This window comes from Emys orbicularis, chromosome 4, assembly GCF_028017835.1.
Source record: "Emys orbicularis isolate rEmyOrb1 chromosome 4, rEmyOrb1.hap1, whole genome shotgun sequence".
Classification (NCBI taxonomy): domain Eukaryota; kingdom Metazoa; phylum Chordata; order Testudines; family Emydidae; genus Emys; species Emys orbicularis.
Window position 1 is genome coordinate 20,313,880 of NC_088686.1, and position 20,408 is coordinate 20,334,287.

The following is a 20,408-nucleotide window of genomic DNA, read 5'->3' on the forward strand; positions in this document are numbered from 1 at the left end:
TGAAAAAGAATTAGTGTCACATTACACCCGGATTTTCCAGGCTTAAAACTCTCCAGAAGAAGGTATAAAACACCAGTTCCTGTCATTATCCCGACCTTTGCTGTTTTTTATCCTCACAATGAGCATTTGCAGTATTATGATAAATATCATTTACATTTTACTTGCATATTCATTGGCAAAGTCACTCTTTGCTTGTGGCACTCTATCATCAAATAGACTTGTGTCCCCATTTGGCTGTGTATCTCATAACCCATTAATTGCTCTAACCTGCTATCAGGATGGAGTATTAAGGTTAATTAATAAATGAATACTTTGTTGTTATCAGAGGCCATGATTACCGCTCTCCAGTTAATTGCGAATAAGGAACAATCCATCTTATGTTGGCACAGTATCTTTCATACATAATGGGACAGATTCTGTGCTCCTGGGAGGCACAGCCTTGGCCCAGGGGAGGAAGAGCAAACGTAGCTTTTATGCCTCTTTTGTACTCTCTGGAGCAGTCCTGGAAGCTGTTTTAATTTATCGCAGCCTCCCAGGGCTGCCTATAGCCCAACATACCCCTTAGCAGTCAATGCTAAACTATACCCCCCACACCCCTTGTGCTTTCCTACACTGGCAAGCCTCCTACGCTGCGGGATAGGCTGTCCCACTTATTAAATCCTTATGCAGCTCTTGTGTGAAGTGAATTTTCCCCCAAGCTACTTGTGGTGCCTTTATGGCTGCCATGTGCCACTGGAGCAGCAATGCCTGTCATATACTGCACTGAGGGGCTGATCCAAACCCCATTTAAGTCAGTAGAAAGACTCCCTTTACCTTCAATAGGTTAGATCCTAAGGGCAAGTTACTGTACTCCATCGTTTTAACTATTCAGAGGCTGGCAGGATGGGTTCCTGGCCACAGAAGCACAGCCTTTGAAGGCTGCCCTCCAATAATATTCCTCTCCTGAACTGGAAGTGAGATCCTGGTTAAACTGGTGACAGATACATTCAGACCACATCTACCAGTTTGTGAATACACACAAGATGCTTGCCAGCTCTCTCTTTGGGGCAGTCCTCTGGATCCATATTGACAGCATGTAATGTAAAAGGAGACATTATTCTTTCCTCTCCATTATTTGGTGTGGCTGTCAACTTAAACATCTGAAAAATTGACTTGCTTAGCATCATACTGCAAGTCATTGGCAAAGTTGGAAAGACAACCCCAGAATCATGACTCCTAGTCCCGTCCTCTGTACACACACACCCCTTCATTCCTTGCTCTTTCTCCCGTCACCCCAGTCAAGTTAATTCCTCTTCCACCGAAGGGATTTAATGTAATATTTAGTGATCAATTTCACAGACAACATTTCTGTTTTGTGAAGGCAAAAAAGATTAGAATCTTGAATTTTCCAAAATGGCTCAGCTTCTACTCCTCCTCGCTCCCTCCCCCCTCCCCCCGTTAACTTTCCCTCTCTCTGACCAGAATGGGGACCTCCACAGTTTATCACATCCCTAAGAAGCTGCGATGCTGTACTATTACCACCACAATGGCTGCTTGTATCGATTTTAGAAGTGGGCTAATATCTGTACTCTTCAGTGGCCGAATTGCCTTTCATGTTAAAGCCATAGTCTTGCCACAATAACCAGGAAGTCTGATGTGGGAAAACAATTTATGGTGAAGTTTCAATTGCCTTTTGGGAAAGAGAAAGGACCCCTGTCTTTGCCTGCTGGATGACGAAGCTCAGTACTTGGCTCAGTGCTGCTGCTCTCTGAATTGTGATTCAGCTGCCTGTGGTAGTTGGAGGGAGAAGGTCCCAGTTTAACCGTAAAATTAGCAACGGTGACAAGCAAAATAAAGGGCAAATAATGTATGGTAGTAAACAAAACTAAAAGCCTTGTGTTTGTTTCCCCTTGGTTTGCTGTGGTGAGGGAATGCCTCTTTCATAGGATTTCTGTCTTTGTTAGTAGAAGCATTATTCATTTTTTATTGTAACAAATGTTTCAAAAATCAATTTGCTCTCCAGGAGGGACCCTCAATCACCATAAAACTAAATGTAAGGAACGTTTCTCTAAAATGCAAAGGTATATTTCCTTAACCTGCCAAAAGACTGTATTATATTGTAGGCATTTGGCTGGAGTGGAAAATGCTTTGGGCTGGTTTAGAGATGGGCCCAAACCACAACACTTCATCCAATATCTGAATTTTTAAATTTAAGGAGTTCAGATCTGGGGTTTGGCCTTTAACACTCTGCCCAAATCTGGCCTGGCCTACATCTCAGACTTTGGCTCATTTCGTCTCCTATATCACACTTCACCTCACCCAGACCTCACCTCACATCCCATCCTGCCTTGTCCCACCTCAGACCTCATCTCACATCCCATCCCGCCTCCTCCCACCTCAGACCTCATCTCACATCCCATCCCGCCTCATCCCACCTCAGACCTCATTTCACATCCCATCCTGCCTCGTCCCACCTCAGACTTCACCTCACATCCCATCCTATCTCAGACCTCATCTCGCATCCCATCCCGCCTCGTCCCACCTCAGACCTCATCTCACATCCCATCCTGCCTCGTCCCACCTCAGACCTCATCTCACATCCCATCCCGCCTCATCCACCTCAGAACTCATCTCACATCCCATCCCGCCTCGTCCCACCTCAGATCTCATCTCACATCCCATCCCGCCTCATCTCACCTCAGATGTCATCTCACATCCCATCCTATCTCAGACCTCATCTCACATCCCATCCTGCCTCGTCCCACCTCAGACCTCATTTCACATCCGATCCCGCCTCGTCCCACCTCAGACCTCATCTCACATCCCATCCCGCCTCATCCCACTTCAGATCTCATCTCATATCCCATCCCGCCTCATCCCACCTCAGGCCTCATCTCACATCCCATCCTATCTCAGACCTCATCTCACATCCCATCCTGCCTCATCCACCTCAGACCTCATCTCACATCCCATCCCGCCTCATCTCACCTCAGACCTCATCTCACATCCCATCCTATCTCAGACCTCATCTCACATCCCATCCTGCCTCATCCACCTCAAACCTCATCTCACATCCCATCCCGCCTCATCTCACCTCAGATCTCATCTCATATCCCATCCCGCCTCATCTCACCTCAGACCTCATCTCACATCCCATCCTATCTCAGACCTCATCTCACATCCCATCCTGCCTCATCCACCTCAAACCTCATCTCACATCCCATCCCGCCTCATCTCACCTCAGATCTCATCTCATATCCCATCCCGCCTCATCCACCTCAGACCTCATCTCACATCCCATCCTATCTCAGACCTCATCTCACATCCCATTCTGCCTCGTCCCACCTCAGATCTCATCTCATATCCCATCCTATCTCAGACCTCATTTCACATCCCATCCTGCCTCATCCCACCTGAGACCTCATCTCACATCCCATCCCACCTCGTTCCACCTCAGACCTCATCCCACAACCCATCCCGCCTCATCCCACCTCAGACCTCATCTCACATCCCATCCCGCCTCGTCCCACCTCAGATCTCATCTCCTAACCCATCGTGTCTCAGACCTTGTCTCATACTCCACCCCATCTCAGTCCTTGTATCTTAGTACATCCAACCCTGTCCCATCTCAAACCTCATCTCTCATCACATTTATCCCATCCCATCTTAGACCTCATCTCAGACCATCCCATTCTGAACACCTTATTCATCTCCTCCCATTGCTTTCTCTGTGTCTTTTTCTAGTCCATCTCCTATGTACAGAATGCCCTGCCATCTCCGGTTGTCCAAGATACCACCCTCTCTCCATTCAGATCCCCCTTAAAATATTGCTTCTTCTCTGTAGCTCACAAGAAGCAAATAAATACAAAAACAGCAAGTCACTCCCTTCTCTGGATCTCCCAATGCCCCTCTTCCCCGAATATGACTGTCTATAAAACAGACAGGGAGTGTTTTGATTGTTTTGTCATAGCTTAAATCACAAATTTCTGAGCCAGAGGCCAGTGAAAAAGAATCTGATCTGGGTCTGCATTCCAACTCTTCCCCCTCAAACAATGGGGGATTTGTTCTAGCCCATCTCTAATTCTACTTTATGGCTCTTATGGTATTGTACTGCTGCCCATCCCACAGAACCCTTAATTCTATCAGCTTTTTGACAGAGCAGCCACTAACAGTCCAACTCTCAGTTTTACTGTCTGCAGATACATACCATTGCAAGGCTGTTTTGGAAAACTATGTGGGTTTCTCCACCATCATCTTTTACTTCTCACATCCAATCCCAGTCCTTTCCCCTTTCATATCTGCAGAAGAGTAACACAAGTGGCACAACCACTATGAGTGTCCCAGGCACATCCAGGCTTTGATCCAAATAGACGTAACAGCTCCACAAAGCCATTGTAAATGGCCTTTATTCTGGCATTCCCTACCCCTCAAAATCACTCACTCACAGGCACAAATGCCTTGCCTGGCTCACTGAGATCAGATTGCTGAAGCCAGCTAATGAACAGCAGTCTCTCAGCTGGTAGAAGAAGCTACATGTATAAGAACTCTGTTAAGCCATAACAATAAATAACTATGATTTCTAAAGATTGTTCTAATGGTTTTTTACCATTAACTCATATGTGTTATTGTAATCAACTTGTAATGGGCCCAAACTCATAAAAAGACATTTCTCAACCCATCCTGATGAGCTTAGCAAAATTTAAAAAGCCCTGGTACATCATAGCCTTACCCAAATTCACTATGGGAGGCCATTCCTCAGAAGCAATAAAGATAGGGAGAAGCCTGTGTAAATGAATGCCAACTCTGTTAAAGAAAACTCTTGCTAGTCTTTGAAGCTCAGAATTGATAATGGCATATAGACTAAACTGTCAACTGCAAGTTCAAAGAATCCGGATCAAATCCTCAGCCGATGTAAATCATCGTAGCACTGTCTCCGGCCTTCTGATTTTATGGAGTACAGTGAGTGGCTCCCGTTACTTCACAAATCAGGAGTATGAGTGGTTGCTGTCGTGACCAGTAAAAGAGCGAACTGGAGAAACTCTGACAGAACCACATTCCGTCCGAATATGCGGTTCTGTCAAAATCAAAATGCTTCATGAAGCTGGGTCAATTTCACTAGAATTTTATTTCAGAAGAAAATGGGGGTGGGGAGAAGGGAGTTCTGGACAATGTTAAAACATCCCCTTCCACATTTTTAGAATGAAGCATTTCATTTTTTTTTCATTTTGAAACCACTTTTTTTTTTTGCTTTGTTTTTATTTTGTCTTATAATAATACAACGTTTTAAAGTCAAAATTGAAACTTTTCACCAATTGGAAAATATTTTTTCTGAATTTTCCTTTGCAGATTTTATTCTGATTCAGAGCAAAGTCAAATTTTGAAACCTCAAAATCCTTTGTGACATGGAACGTCCATTCTCCACTCAGCTCTAGTCACCAGAACCCTACTGTAATTTCAGACCAGTATTTCAGTGTTCAGTAATACTGTCTTCCATTGTAAACTCTTTGGGTCAGAAACCATCCTTTTATTATGTGTGTACAGCACTCTGAAAAATTGGGCCCCAATCCATTATTACGGGTCCTAGGCACTTGACACAATACAAATAAATAAATAATAATAATTTTCCTATTTTTTATTTCATAAAACATATGGATCTCATTTTTAATCTGTTCTCCCAACCTCTCTCTTTCCTTCCTTCTGCATAAAATCCTCCCCTTCTCTTTCATAATCTCTCTCTACCATCTCTTCCTCTCCTGGGACTGGTTTAGTGACATCACACCTCCCACTATCCTTTTATCATTCTTGCAACTTTGGCCTTTCTAACCATGTATTTTTGTAACACTCCTTCCCCTCTCCCCTGCTGTGTGGAATTGCCCCTCACAATGTAATTTCATACTCCAAGAGGGGATGATTGCTTTCAAAAAAGCCTGTTTCAGTCCAAAGAGTGAAAGGGAACTAGGGATAAAAAAAAGACATTTGCAAAGAACTGTCAGGGTTTTTAGCTGTGTGACTCTAAAGAGCCTAAAGAGAAAGCTAGAGATGAAATTTGAGAGGGAGGAAAAAGAACAGAGGGTTTAAGAAAGTAAGAAGCAAGGAGAACAGGGACGCAGGGTTCAGAATAAGATGCACTGGGATACTGCATATCTGTTAAACCATCACATAGAGTGAGATTCTGCCACCCTCTCAGGCTGAGTATGATAGCAGTCAACTTAAATCTGGGTGGTAGAATCTGGCCCATGATAAGCAACTATTGTGGGATTAGTTTTCTGCATGATGCATTAGGATTTAGCCCCATGATTCCCACAATCTTAATGAAACTAGTGCAGACAAATCCCTGTCCATCATGCTAAGTACTTATTCCACACTATCACTGTAAAAAATAGTTATGTGGTAGTGAGTGCCTTCAATTTTCTTCAGCTGTATGCATGTCAAATGGCTACCATCATTTTCCAGCGAATAATCTACCTGCTTGCCATGCAAAACCAAGAACCAGCTACCAACCACAATTATTAATTATTATTTGTTTGAGTTACTTGTATTACTTTAGTGCTTAGAGACCCCAAACAAGATCAGGGCCAATTGTATTAGGTCAGGGGTGAGCAAATTTTTTGGGCCAAGGGCCACATCTGGGTGGGGAAATTGTATGCAGGGCCGGGGCAGGGGGTTGGGGTGTGGTGTGCAGGACGGGGCTCAGAGCAAGGGATTGGGGCAGAGGAGGGGTGCGGACTGCGGGAGCGGGCTCAGGGAAGGGGGTTGGGGTGCAGGAGAGGGCTCAGGGCAGGAGTGCAGGAGGGGTGCGGACTGTGGGAGGGGGCTCAGGGCAGGGGGTTGGGGTGCAGGAGGGGTGTGGGATGTACGAGGGGGCTCAGGGCAGGGGGTTGGGGTGCAGAAGGGTGCAGGATGTACGAGGGGGCTCAGGGCAGGGGGTTGGGGTGCAGGGTGTACGAGGGGGCTCAGGGCAGGGAGTTGGGGTGCAGGAGGGGTGCGAGGTGCAGGCAGGGAGCTTAAGGCAGGGAGTTGGGGGGCGGGTGCAGGAGGGGTTTGGGCTCCGGCCCGGTGCCGCTTACCTAAAGTGGCTCCAGGGTGGCAGCAGCGCACACCGGGGCCAGGGCAGGCTCCCTGCATGCCTGCCCTGGCCCCATGCCGCGCCACTCCAGGAAGCACTGCGGTCCCTGGGGGGGGGGCGGAGGGCTCCGCGTGCACTGCCCTTGCCGTGCCTCCAGGTACCTCCCCCGAAGCTCCCATTGGCCGCGGTTCCCCGTTCCCGGCCAATGGGAGCTGCAGGGGGCGGTGCCTGAAGGCAAGGACAACACACAGAGCCCTCTGCCCCCCCGCCTGGGGGCCGCAGGGACGAGGTGCCGGCCGCTTCTGAGAGCAGTGCGGGGCCCACAGCACCACGGGGGCAATTCTGCAGGCCAGATCCAAAGCCCTGAGGGGCCGGATCCAGCCCGCGGGCTGTAGTTTGCCCACCCCTGTATTAGGTGCTGTACATAGACATAATGAGAGACTGTTACCACTCCAAAGAACTTGTAGTCTTACATAGTCAAGATAAACAACAGATGGGAGGAAGGCATTCTCTCCATTTTACTTACAGATGGAGAACTAAGGAACAGAGAGATTAAGCCTAGGGTTTTCAAAGGCGTTAGGAGTCCAGACTGGACACCTCAGTCCAGTAGGCTCTTTTGAAAATCCAAGAACTGTCTGCACAGTTCTAACATGCTGAGCTCTGACTGGCCCGTGTAGGTCCTGCTGGCTTGTTATTAAAGGTAATTCGTTCATGTTGACATTCGTGTTTGAAACAGGTATCTTTTAGAATGCTTCAGCAGGGTCTACACGGGACAGGTAGAGCACGGCACATTAGAGCGCTTCTCAAATCACACCCTTCTAGAGCAATTTGTCACACCATGTAGACAAGCCCTAAGTGACTTGCCCAAGGTCATTGAGGAATTCTGTGGCAGAGCCAGGAATTAAACATTTCTCTTGAGTCCCACTCAAGTGTCTCAATCACTAAACCATTCTTCCTCTCTACTGTGAGGACACAACAGCTGTCAGTTTACAATAGCCTCCATGGTACTAAAAGTATTTCCAGTCCCTTCTGTACAGGAAACCATTTGCAGAATGACAGCAGGAATCCATGGGTCATATAGCAATCTCTTTTTTTTCACTTCCCTGCCTTTATGCTCGCACCCTGCTGTACAGTCAAATCACTGTTCAAGTGAACTTCTTCTACATAGCTCCTTCATCTGAATGGGTTTTCAAGACTCTTGCAGGTATCTCTGTTAGCTTTATGGACTCACAATATGTTTAAGCCTAGCACTGAGCTTTAAATAACATTGTTCTTATGTACAGCCCTTAGAATAACTTTTGAAATCTGTTTGGGATTTCCCACCTGCAGTGCCCAGTCCACCAGAATGTTAGATCTTCCCACCAGCTGCACTTAGTCTGTGTGGGATCTTTCCCCCTGATATTCAAGTAACCTTGCTGTCCTGCGTGCTTCACCACTTTCTTTGAAGGCCCATAACGAACATAACATAACAGTTTTATATCTTCTACTTAACCTTAGGAGCTGTTTAAGCTTATCTGAGATGGAAACTCTCTGATTTATACTCTGGTGTTTTCCAGCCTAAACAAATTTAATTTTTTTTAAGATGCCCATCCCCGAGTCTAAATTATCAGATCAGATTACATCCAGGATGCTGTTGCAAAACCTCTCCCTGAACTTGTTTCAAACTCAGTGACCTCATTTTCCCATGCTGTACTCATTAAATTACGTTCCGATGTTATATCATTGTATCAGTTTTAAAAATCTTCCTGTGATAGTGAAGTATCTTTATGGCTTTCTTCTCCCTGACATGTCTGAACTGGAAAAGAACTCCAAGCTCTCTTTGTTCTCTCAAGTCGACTGGCAAACAAGTTATCTTGTCCTAAGGCACCATTTAAAAAAAAAAAGTTTGAAAAGTAACTGAGTGCACTAGAGTCTTTGTTTTGTTTAACTACATTTTGTGTTCATGAATGGTAACCTAGGCTGGCAGCCCAGGAGAAAGGCACAGAACTTTTAGAGCACTGGTAATGAACATGGAAGTTTCCTCCACTGTGACCTAGTGATACCACCTGTGAGGATTAGACTATGAAGATAATACAATCTCCATGCTCCATTCAGTCCATATCCTCTTTACTGAGGCTGTCAATATGAGTAACCATTAGAATCCATTAGCTGCAGACTCTTGGCCCTGGTAGATCTACTTACACAGGCCACCAAACAGCCATCAGATAGCAACTTTCAAAGCTGGATCCAAACTAGAACCCTAGATGTGAAAGGCTCTATTGTCTCATTACATTGACAATCCTTCAAGCTCTTCAGTTCCCCCTGATAGATTGCTCTGAAACTTCAATTTCCTTGCCATTTTAGAACATCCTTTTTCACACTGCAAAAAGGCCCAGCTGAATGATCCACATCTTTTAAAAGCTGGAGTTTTTACATGAGGCAGTTTCAGATACAGCTGATCAGAAAAGCATCAGAAAGTTTTTGTAATTTAAAAAACAAATCACCACTAAAAAGTTTTATTGAGCAACAGCACTTAAAAAAACAAAGCTGTTTCCATGTTATCCATTTTTACATCAAACTGAATACATCACACGTCTGAAATGCTGCAACGGAGGCTGTGAAAGGGTTCGTGTCACCTTAGCTATAGTGTGAGGTGTAACAGCCAGGCCCCAATCCTGCAAAGAGCATGACTCATGCAGACTGTCGCAACCATGCAGAGCCTCACTAAAGTCAATAGGCCTCCAGGTGGGCATAGGGGTCTGCCCCTATGGAGTTCATTGTGGGAGCAGGGCCTAAAAAACTGTTAATAAGAAAATACCATGAAGTGGTTGAAATGCTCCTAATAAAGCAGTAGTCCTATACACAGAAAAGGAAATGTATTGTACACCAAGGCTGTGCATTTAAAAAGTCCCCACCGTATATTCATTTAATTTTTAAGAGTAAGTCTTATCTGATCAGAAACGTACAATGGTGGCTAACTAACAAAACCGAAGAGTTCAATGCATCCCTGTAGAATTAATTAGTTGTGCCGAGTTTTCTCCCTATAAAAAATTCAAATAAATCGGTTCTGTTAGCCCAAGTACAGATCCAGGGTGTAATTAGTGTGATAATCAATATATCAGTAGGAAGCAGCTACTTAAGTGCACCCAGTGCAGTCGTAGATTTAGGACAAGTGAAAGGGGCGGACTCGGCAACAGCAGGAAAGAGTATAAATGCAAATGAAGCCCATAAAAAAGAATGAGTGGTTCTGGCTGTGCAAGCTGCTCAAAATTCATCCAGATTTTTTGAAACAGAGAAAAGAATAGGCTGCTCTGAATTACCCATATTTGGTTAACAAATGTCAATATGTACCACAGACCTTCATTTGTTTTCCCACTTACTCGGAGACTTGTTAAAAAGTGCTGCTAGCTTTTTTCCTCTCCACGAATGCACAATTACCGCCCCCCCCCCAAAAAAAGTTCTAATAAAATGTGCACCTGTCATGCCCATATTTTTAGTGTTTAAAAATACTCCCTGTTGTGTACAGAGTACCAGCTGTGCCGACAGCTTTAGTGCATGACTGACATGCTCTGAGGCATAGATAGCCAAAGGTAGCTTGCCTCAGATTTGGCTTGGATATTCTCTTCCTCCAACTGGGTTTAAAGAAATGCAACCTAAAAACTGACACTGTGGAAGTTCTCTGGAAGGGCAGAGTCTCAGGGCTGGCTTTTTAATTCTCCCCCTTGGATATCTAAATAAATATTTAACTAAAATGAAGAGAGTTGGGATTTCATCTAGTAAACCAGAAACAGGTTTTCTGAATAACCCTAGATAACAGCTGTTTTATTGCTTTTCCTCAGGGGAAGGAAATAAATCAGGGACATCAAATGAATGAAACGTGGGGGCAGCTTTGGCGGGGGGGCAGTTAGCCAGGGTACTGCAGGGAATAATTTGGCAACTTATTTTTGTGAGTGAGATAAACGTTGAAGAAAATAAAATATGAACAGTGCTGATAATTAGTACAGATTTTGTAATGCTTCATTATCTTGTATTTGGAGGTCAGTTTACATAGCTAGTCAAATCCTGCAGACCTTACTCAGGCACCACTCCCATTGAAATCAAAAACCTTAAGGGAGAATTGCCCCTAGTTTTCCCTCCTAAAAATAAACCACTGCATGCAATAGACTATATGTAGCTGCTGATATATTGTCTATTCTTTGGCCCAGATGAATGGGATGTTCAATTATGGACAGTAGGATTTGATCTTAAGGAGCAAATCATTTCCCTCCTTCAAAGACAACAGAGAGTTCCCCCTTGGTAGTGGAACCAATGTGATTCTACTGAGCAAGAGGATGGTGGGGTAGAAATTAATAAGAGGTCTGTAAGGCATGCATACCTCTTGGTATGGGGACAAGTGGGGGTGGAGTATGAATGGACCAGAGAAAGGGCAGAGTCAGAGAATCTTCTACTGTGTGCAGAGGCATATGGGACCTCAGATCCTTACTCTAGTCATTGGCCTGGAATAGTCTCCACGCCGTTGCTCCACAGCTTGAGACAGAGGATTCTTACATACACACACACACACTCCCCACTTACATCAGGTGCTGAGCAGAGGATTTGCCCTAAATTGTTTGCAACAGATATGCACTTACACTAGGAAAGCTTGGGAAATCCTCTCTTTTACTGCACAGGTTGAATTCAATGCAAACAAGCAAGATTGGACCCTAGATGATCTAGTCTCTTGCTCAAAATGTCCAATAACCTCTTGACTCTAAATGTTCAATAATTTCTCATCCAGGGAATGTATCTTCCTCGCCTCTATATGTTTTTCTGTGATTGGCATTATTATTATTTTAATGTATACTTCTACTCCCTATTTTCCTTGATCCACGGCTTCAAGACTTCAGTGGAGTTGATCCACCCTCACTTGGAATTTCACTAATAAATGTATATTACACAGCATTCGCTGTAGTTAACAGAGCTGAAGGGAGAGTTCAGTTAATAATTTAGAGCCAGACCCTGCAGCAAGAGCTATGTGGACATATCCCGACATTTTCATGAAGCCCCATTGACTTCATAAATTAGGCCCAGACTCACCAAAGCACTTACGAGTGCTTAAATTTTGCTTCAGAGGAAAACACAATTTAGTGTATTTAAGAGCCCAAATTCACCAATACTTTCTGGCTGTTCTGCACCATACAAAGCATTCATAGACTTGGTTTAAGCAGCCTGCTGGTGAATGTGAGCTAATTGCCCACAGCTGCACACTGCAAAATTCTCAAGGCACTTATCAGAACCAAAGTCCATCAGACTTCCTTCTTCTATCAATGAGGTGTGATTAGTGGGACAGAAGGAAGGTAAGTGGGGCTATGGAGCAGAGGTGAGGTGTTTTTTGTCGCCTTAATTATGCATTTCCATACTTCCTAATGTTTATAGATTCATAGATTCTAGGACTGGAAGGGACCTCGAGAGGTCATCGAGTCCAGTCCCCTGCCCTCATGGCAGGACCAAATACTGTCTAGACCATCCCTGATAGACATTTATCTAACCTACTCTTAAATATCTCCAGAGATGGAGATTCCACAACCTCCCTAGGCAATTTATTCCAGTGTTTAACCACCCTGACAGTTAGGAACTTTTTCCTAATGTCCAACCTAAACCTCCCTTGCTGCAGTTTAAGCCCATTGCTTCTTGTTCTATCCTTAGAGGCTAAGGTGAACAAGTTTTCTCCCTCCTCCTTATGACACCCTTTTAGATACCTGAAAACTGCTATCATGTCCCCTCTCAGTCTTCTCTTTTCCAAACTAAACAAACCCAATTCTTTCAGCCTTCCTTCATAGGTCATGTTCTCAAGACCTTTAATCATTCTTGTTGCTCTTCTCTGGACCCTCTCCAATTTCTCCACATCTTTCTTGAAATGCAGTGCCCAGAACTGGACACAATACTCCAGTTGAGGCCTAACCAGCGCAGAGTAGAGCGGAAGAATGACTTCTCGTGTCTTGCTCACAACACACCTGTTAATGCATCCCAGAATCATGTTTGCTTTTTTTGCAACAGCATCACACTGTTGACTCATATTTAGCTTGTGGTCCACTATAACCCCTAGATCCCTTTCTGCCGTACTCCTTCCTAGACAGTCTCTTCCCATTCTGTATGTGTGAAACTGATTGTTCCTTCCTAAGTGGAGCACTTTGCATTTGTCTTTGTTAAACTTCATCCTGTTTACCTCAGCCCATTTCTCCAATTTGTCCAGATCATTTTGAATTATGACCCTGTCCTCCAAAGCAGATACAATCCCTCCCAGTTTGGTATCATCCGCAAACTTAATAAGCGTACTTTCTATGCCAATATCTAAGTCGTTAATGAAGATATTGAACAGAGCCGGTCCCAAAACAGACCCCTGAGGAACCCCACTTGTTATGCCTTTCCAGCTGGATTGGGAACCATTAATAACAACTCTCTGAGTACGGTTATCCAGCCAGTTATGCACCCACCTTATAGTAGCCCCATCTAAATTGTATTTGCCTAGTTTATCGATAAGAATATCATGCGAGACCGTATCAAATGCCTTACTAAAGTCTAGGTATACCACATCCACAGCTTCTCCCTTATCCACAAGACTCGTTATCCTATCAAAGAAAGCTATCAGATTGGTTTGACACAATTTGTTCTTTACAAATCCATGCTGGCTATTCCCTATCACCTTACCACCTTCCAAGTGTTTGCAGATGATTTCCTTAATTACTTGCTCCATTATCTTCCCTGGCACAGAAGTTAAACTAACTGGTCTGTAGTTTCCTGGGTTGTTTTTATCTCCCTTTTTATAGATGGGCACTATATTTGCCCTTTTCCAGTCTTCTGGAATCTCTCCTGTCTCCCATGATTTTCCAAAGATAATAGCTAGAGGCTCAGATACCTCCTCTATTAGCTCCTTGAGTATTCTAGGGTGCATTTCATCAGGCCCTGGCGACTTGCAGGCATCTAACTTTTCTAAGTGATTTTTAACTTGTTCTTTTTTTATTTTATCTGCTAAACCTACCCCCTTCCTATTAGCATTCACGATGTTAGGCATTCCTTCAGACTTCTCGGTGAAGACCGAAACAAAGAAGTCATTAAGCATCTCTGCCATTTCCAAGTTTCCTGTTACTGTTTCTCCCTCTTCACTGAGCAGTGGGCCTTCCCTGTCTTTGGTCTTCCTCTTGCTTCTAATGTATTGATAAAAAGTCTTCTTGTTTCCCTTTATTCCTGCAGCTAGTTTGAGCTCATTTTGTGCCTTTGCCTTTCTAATCTTGCCCCTGCATTCCTGTGTTGTTTGCCTATATTCATCCTTTGTAATCTGTCCTAGTTTCCATTTTTTATATGACTCCTTTTTATTTTTTAGATCATGCAAGATCTCATGGTTAAGCCAAGGTGGTCTTTTGCCACATTTTCTATCTTTCCTAACCAGCGGAATAGCTTGCTTTTGGGCCCTTAATAGTGTCCCTTTGAAAAACTGCCAACTCTCCTCAGTTGTTTTTCCCCTCAGTCTTGATTTCCATAGGACCTTTCCTATCAGCTCTCTGAGCTTACCAAAATCCGCCTTCCTGAAATCCATTGTCTCTATTTTGCTGTACTCCCTTCTACCCTTTCTTAGAATTGCAAACTCTATGATTTCATAATCACTTTCACCCAAGCTGCCTTCTACTTTCAAATTCTCAATGAGTTCCTCCCTATTTGTTAAAATCAAGTCTAGAACTGCTTCCCCCCAGTAGCTTTTTCAACCTTCTGAAATAAAAAGTTGTCTGCAATGCAGTCCAAGAATTTGTTGGATAGTCTGTGCCCCGCTGTGTTATTTTCCCAACATATATTTGGATAGTTGAAGTCCCCCATCACCACCAAATCTTGGGCTTTGGATGATTTTGTTAGTTGTTTAAAAAAAGCCTCATCCACCTCTTCCACCTGGTTAGGTGGCCTGTAGTAGACTCCTAGCATGACATCACCCTTATTTTTTACCCCTTTTAGCCTAACCCAGACACTCTCAACACTTCCGTCTCCTATGTCCATCTCCACCTCAGTCCAAGTGTGTACATTTTTAATATATAAGGCAACACCTCCTCCCTTTTTCCCCTGTCTATCCTTCCTGAGCAAGCTGTACCCATCCACACCAACATTCCAATCATGTGTATTATCCCACCAAGTTTCAGTGATGCCAACAATGTCATAGTTGTATTTATTTATTAGCACTTCCAGTTCTTTCTGCTTATTACCCATACTTCTCGCATTTGTATATTGGCATCTAAGGTACTGGTTTGATCTTGCCTCCCAGTTTTGCCCTGACCCTCCTTTCTCTCTGCCATTATAGCCCATGCTCCCTCTTGTTTCCGACCCATCTCCCAGGACTCCATGTTCCCCACTTACCTGTGGGCTTTGCTCACCTGTCCCCGTCGAACCTAGTTTAAAGCCCTCCTCACTAGGTTAGCCAGTCTGTGTCCAAATAGGGTCTTTCCCCTCCTCGAAAGGTGAACGCCATCTCTGCCTAGCAGTCCTTCCTCGTTTAAGTGGAACCTTCAACTTTTAATCCAGGCTTACTAAAATTTGTGTCTTTTAAAGAAAATGCTTATATTCTTTTAAGGATTTTCCCCCCGTTAGTAGTTGATAGATCTTGATCACTTTAAGTGAAGCTGGATCAAGTTTTTTGCCTGGAAATGTACACGTACACGCAGAGAGAAATAACACTGCATACACGCATGCACTTCAGAATGGAGAATGTAATCTTTTAAAAGAGATATCAAAGTGACACTGAAGCACTGACTTGGATCCAGCAGTTTTACATTTGGTTCACAAATACCCAATTAGGTTTAAATCTAAACTCACAGCACCTCAAATTTATATGTAATGGTCCATCAAAGAGCTACATTTTATTTAGAAAAGCTGGGGAGAAAAATGCTGAGGGACTTATGAGGAGAATTTCCTGGTGCCGAACAACGATCCCGAGCTCTTGCTCACTGAGGAGCCAATAAAGACAAACCCAACAATATAACTGGCTAGTTTGGAGGACTAAGGGAGGGAGGAAGAAGCACTAACAGTTTTCTAGAAAACACTGAAAAATACCATTTAAAGGAAGACTTCATATCATGCAAATGTTAAACAAGCATCTAAAAGGGAATCTTTAGAGGTAAATGGCTAGGACTCTATCCACATTTCCTATCCAAGCCTGAAACTGTGATTGTTTCTTTAAGGTACTAAAATGTCATTTTAAAAATACAATTTATTCACTGTTGATTGCGAACAAAGAACATTTTTGTTTGTTTATCAGGGGGTGATACGGTAGTAAATTTTAACAATATTAACTGATGCCTCAGATACCAAGACAGCAAATGTTTAAAATAAACTGCTTAGAATGCAGAAACCAAACCAAACCAAACAAAAACTCTTTTCCCCTAATTGGGGATATAATTGGAATGAATCTCCTAGGAATTTTCCCAGCTCCTTCTACATAAAACCCTATTACTGGTTGATCCCAGAACAAAGATACTTTCCTAGAGATCCCCATAACCCTAATCCATACAGCTCTATCCCTAGCGGGTACACAGGTGCTCATACAAAGTTAAGAACCCATTCTTCTTAAAGAAGCCTTAATTGATAAGACCTGGACAGACTGTGAATATAGAAACACAGAAATATGGCAGGCAAGGGACCTTTTTCAATTTTTTCAGTGGGATACAAAGAGAAGTTATTTGATTCAAACAGGAGTATAAGGTTTGTTTTGCAAAGTGGCAAAATAGAATTTATCCAGAAGCTTAAAGGATGCTTTCTCAATACAAATAGCATAAAGTAAGCCCAGATATGGTTTGGGGCCAAATCCGGTTTGCCTTATAGTCATATGATGAGACCAATTCAAGTCAATGGGACAACTCACATGAGTAAGGCAAGCAGTACTGGTCCCTTGATTTGACTACCAAATTCACCTCTCTGGCTTTACATATTTCAACGGTATTATAACTAAAGCCCACATTCACCCATGTAACACCATGCAAATCTAACACAGGACTAATTAGATTTGTTCTACCAACTGGCATAATTGCACTGTAGTCCCATTCAGTGTAAAACTAGTATAATAGAGAGGAGAATCAGACCCAAAATATTCAGAGCTGGATCTGCAGCTAGTGGTAGATAGGTGTAGGTCCACTGACATCCCTTTATTGCTTTATTTATTTTCAGTAAAACAAAGTATTTCAGAAATATCACTGAAGCAGAATATTAGAAAATGTACATACGTCTAATGCTTTTTACACACAAACCTAAGTCACCCCCCTCTCTACCCCCAACATATTACACCATGGCAGTTTTAAGTAGGGCATGTGAATGATGCAAGTATTGAATTGGTTATCAAAGGAAGGTATTACCTTCAACTGTTTTCCAAACGCATAGTCAAGAAAAGTACAATGTTCGGCTATGAAATCCATGGAGCTATGTCAGTTTACACCAGCTGTGGATCTGACCCTCAGCAGGGGTGGCGGAACGGGAGTGGGGAACAGGCGGGCACAGGAGCTAGCACCCCTGCAACAGAAATATTGGGCGGATGGATCTATGTCTCCATCCCACCCTCACCCCAATTCTCACAGAGGCAAGAGCGGGACCCAAATATGTTCTGGCAAGGGGGGACCAAGATCAGAACACGACCCAGAGATGGAGATAGAGCAGCCATCACGGCACATGAAATTGGGCAGGCTGTGGGGGGGAGCAGGTAGGGCTCTCCAGCCCAGCTCAGTCCTGACTTCTGGGAATTTTGGGTCCTGGTGGAGGCACTTGGCCTGCGGGAGGGACAGGAGCATGTGCACCAGTCACCGGGGCAGGGGTAGGACAGGGCACTGGATGGGAGACAAGGGCACATAGGGCACCAGCCATGGAGGAACTACCAGGATGTCCCTTCTCAGCCTGGAGCTGGCTACACTCTACCCCCAACCAAGTCTCAATAACTCCCCTCACTCCCCCTCCTATCCCTCAGCCCCCCACCATTCACAGGGAGCTTCTGACCCCCACCCCCGTCAGTGTGTTGCATGACCAGTTGATATACCTAAAACCACATGCTTCAAATGCAACACGATTTAAACTGTTGTGTGGTTTATCTCAGCTGTTGAAAAGAGAATCTGAACGAATAGTGGCTGGTGAACTTACAGCATGCAGGAACACAACCGTGTGTTGATCAAGGCTGTGCTGTTGGAACGGCAATAACACAGTGGCAACGGCAATATTCACTGCAAACGAAAACTCACAAACCTTGCTACGGCTGAGCTGCTCACAGAGCTCCACTGACCACACACATCGGCAGATAGCAGCAGAGACAATAGGGGTCTTAATTCGTTTATTGTTTTATGACTCTCCAATGTGATGAAATACAATTCAGTTTACAATGTCGTTAAAAAATGTATCCTCAAAGGATTTTGAATTGTTTGAATAATATAATTATCGGCGTTATCACTTCCTTTTATTGTTTTGACAGCCTAGATTCTGTAACCAGCTCATTTGTGCATCTTCTAGCCAAAAAAGGAATGATAGCTTCCTACCCTCCTTACAGTCCCCAAACTAGATATTATTTAAAAGGGACATTACTTAGTTATTGTTTTATATTTTTTTGAATCTTGAAAGCATAAAGAGATTTAAAAATGACATTGTATGAACAGTGGACCTAATTAAACTAGTTAGTAGCCATCAAGATAAAAGAGAAAAAAACTCCAAGATAATTTCTTCATCTAGACCATTTAAATAGCCTAATGTAAATACCAGTTTACACCAGAATACAGATTACACACCGGTTTAGTCACGGTGAACACACAGCAAAACAGACCAGTGCTCAGTCCTCTCAGGTGGTTTAGTATCAACTCTCAGTACAAATCCCCATAACTGGATGAGTATCTATAAGGAACTTTGGTTCACACCCTCAGCTGATGTAAGATGATGTAACTCTGTTGAAGGCCATGTAAACACAATAGAGCCACATCATTTAAACCAGCTGAGGATTTGGTCCCTTGCGCAGTTTGGCAAGTTGTGAAGTCCTCATCAGATTATCCTCACTCTGTGGGTCTCCCCTTCCCTTCTCCTACATGTAGGCAAGCTGAACTCAGACTCACCAACAGATACAGACACTTTTCCAATATAGGTCTCCATTTTATTATTATTTGTTTGTTTGTTTAGCACCTGCAATGTGCTGGCCATTGAATGACAACTCCAGTTTGCACAATGAGTTCATAGACTTCTCTCCTAGCTCCATCAGCCATAATTTCTCTTGTGATGCATCATTTCTCTTGAGCAACATCCTCTACTATGATCATCCATGCCCCACCTGTTTAACATAAGGTGCAATCTTTCACACAGAGATCAGTGTGAAAGTCTGTTGATTGGTGTAAATTGAGATTCTCATAACAGATCTTTGCTTCAGGTGATAACACAGGAATTGTTTCCGCACAGGATTCACCAGTGTGTACACTGCATCTGGAAGCGAGCTTTGCAGCCCAGGTCCACAACGTTGACTTGCACTAGCAAACTAAAAATAACTGTGTCTATGTTGCAGCTCAGGCTGGAGCTTGGGCTCTCAAGTCGAAGGCGACATGGGGAAGGGGCTGAGAGCCCAAGCGCTAGCATGAGCTGCAATGTCAACGCAAGCTCTATACAGTTTTTGACACACCCAGTTTGACTCTAAACTTGGTTCAGAGCTGGCAGAAATCAGGTGCATCTTGACGAGCCTTAAGGCCAGCACAAATTATATCAACAGTGTTGCTTATTTTGACAGACATGCGTCAACAGGCCTGGTGTCGTCAGCTGCACATCGATGTAGATTCATTGACTGCAATGGAGCAATGCCAGTTTACATCAGCTGAGGATCTGGCCCAGGGTTTCTCTATCCATTCTTTTGCCAAATATAGATGGTGTTTAACCCATGCCTTTGACCACATTCACTATGGGCCTCAATCTGAGCCCAAGCCAGACTTACAACCCTCTCAAAGAAATAAGTCAGTATTATCTTCCTTTTACACAGGAGAAACTCGGGATAGCAAAGACTGTGAGACTTATGCAGAGTTACATGCAAAGGCACTGGCACCTGGGCAGGGGGCACACAGGGCACCAGCTGCCAAGGAGCCAGGTACCTGAGTTACCTCTCAGCTACATCAGTGTAAATCAGAGGTAACTGGTGTAAGTGAGAGGAGAATCAGTCCCAAAGTCTGTGGCAGAGCCAAGCCCAGAAACTGTCTCTCCTGACACCCAGCCTTGTGCCTTAGCCCGAAAACCATCCTTCCTCCACATTACACTGTGTTTCTATTCGCGTGTATGCTTTCCCACAAGGTATTCTGAAACAGTTCATTCAAATGAAGATTAGCAACTTCCACTGAATTATACTTGGATGACTCATTGAATGAAGATTATTATC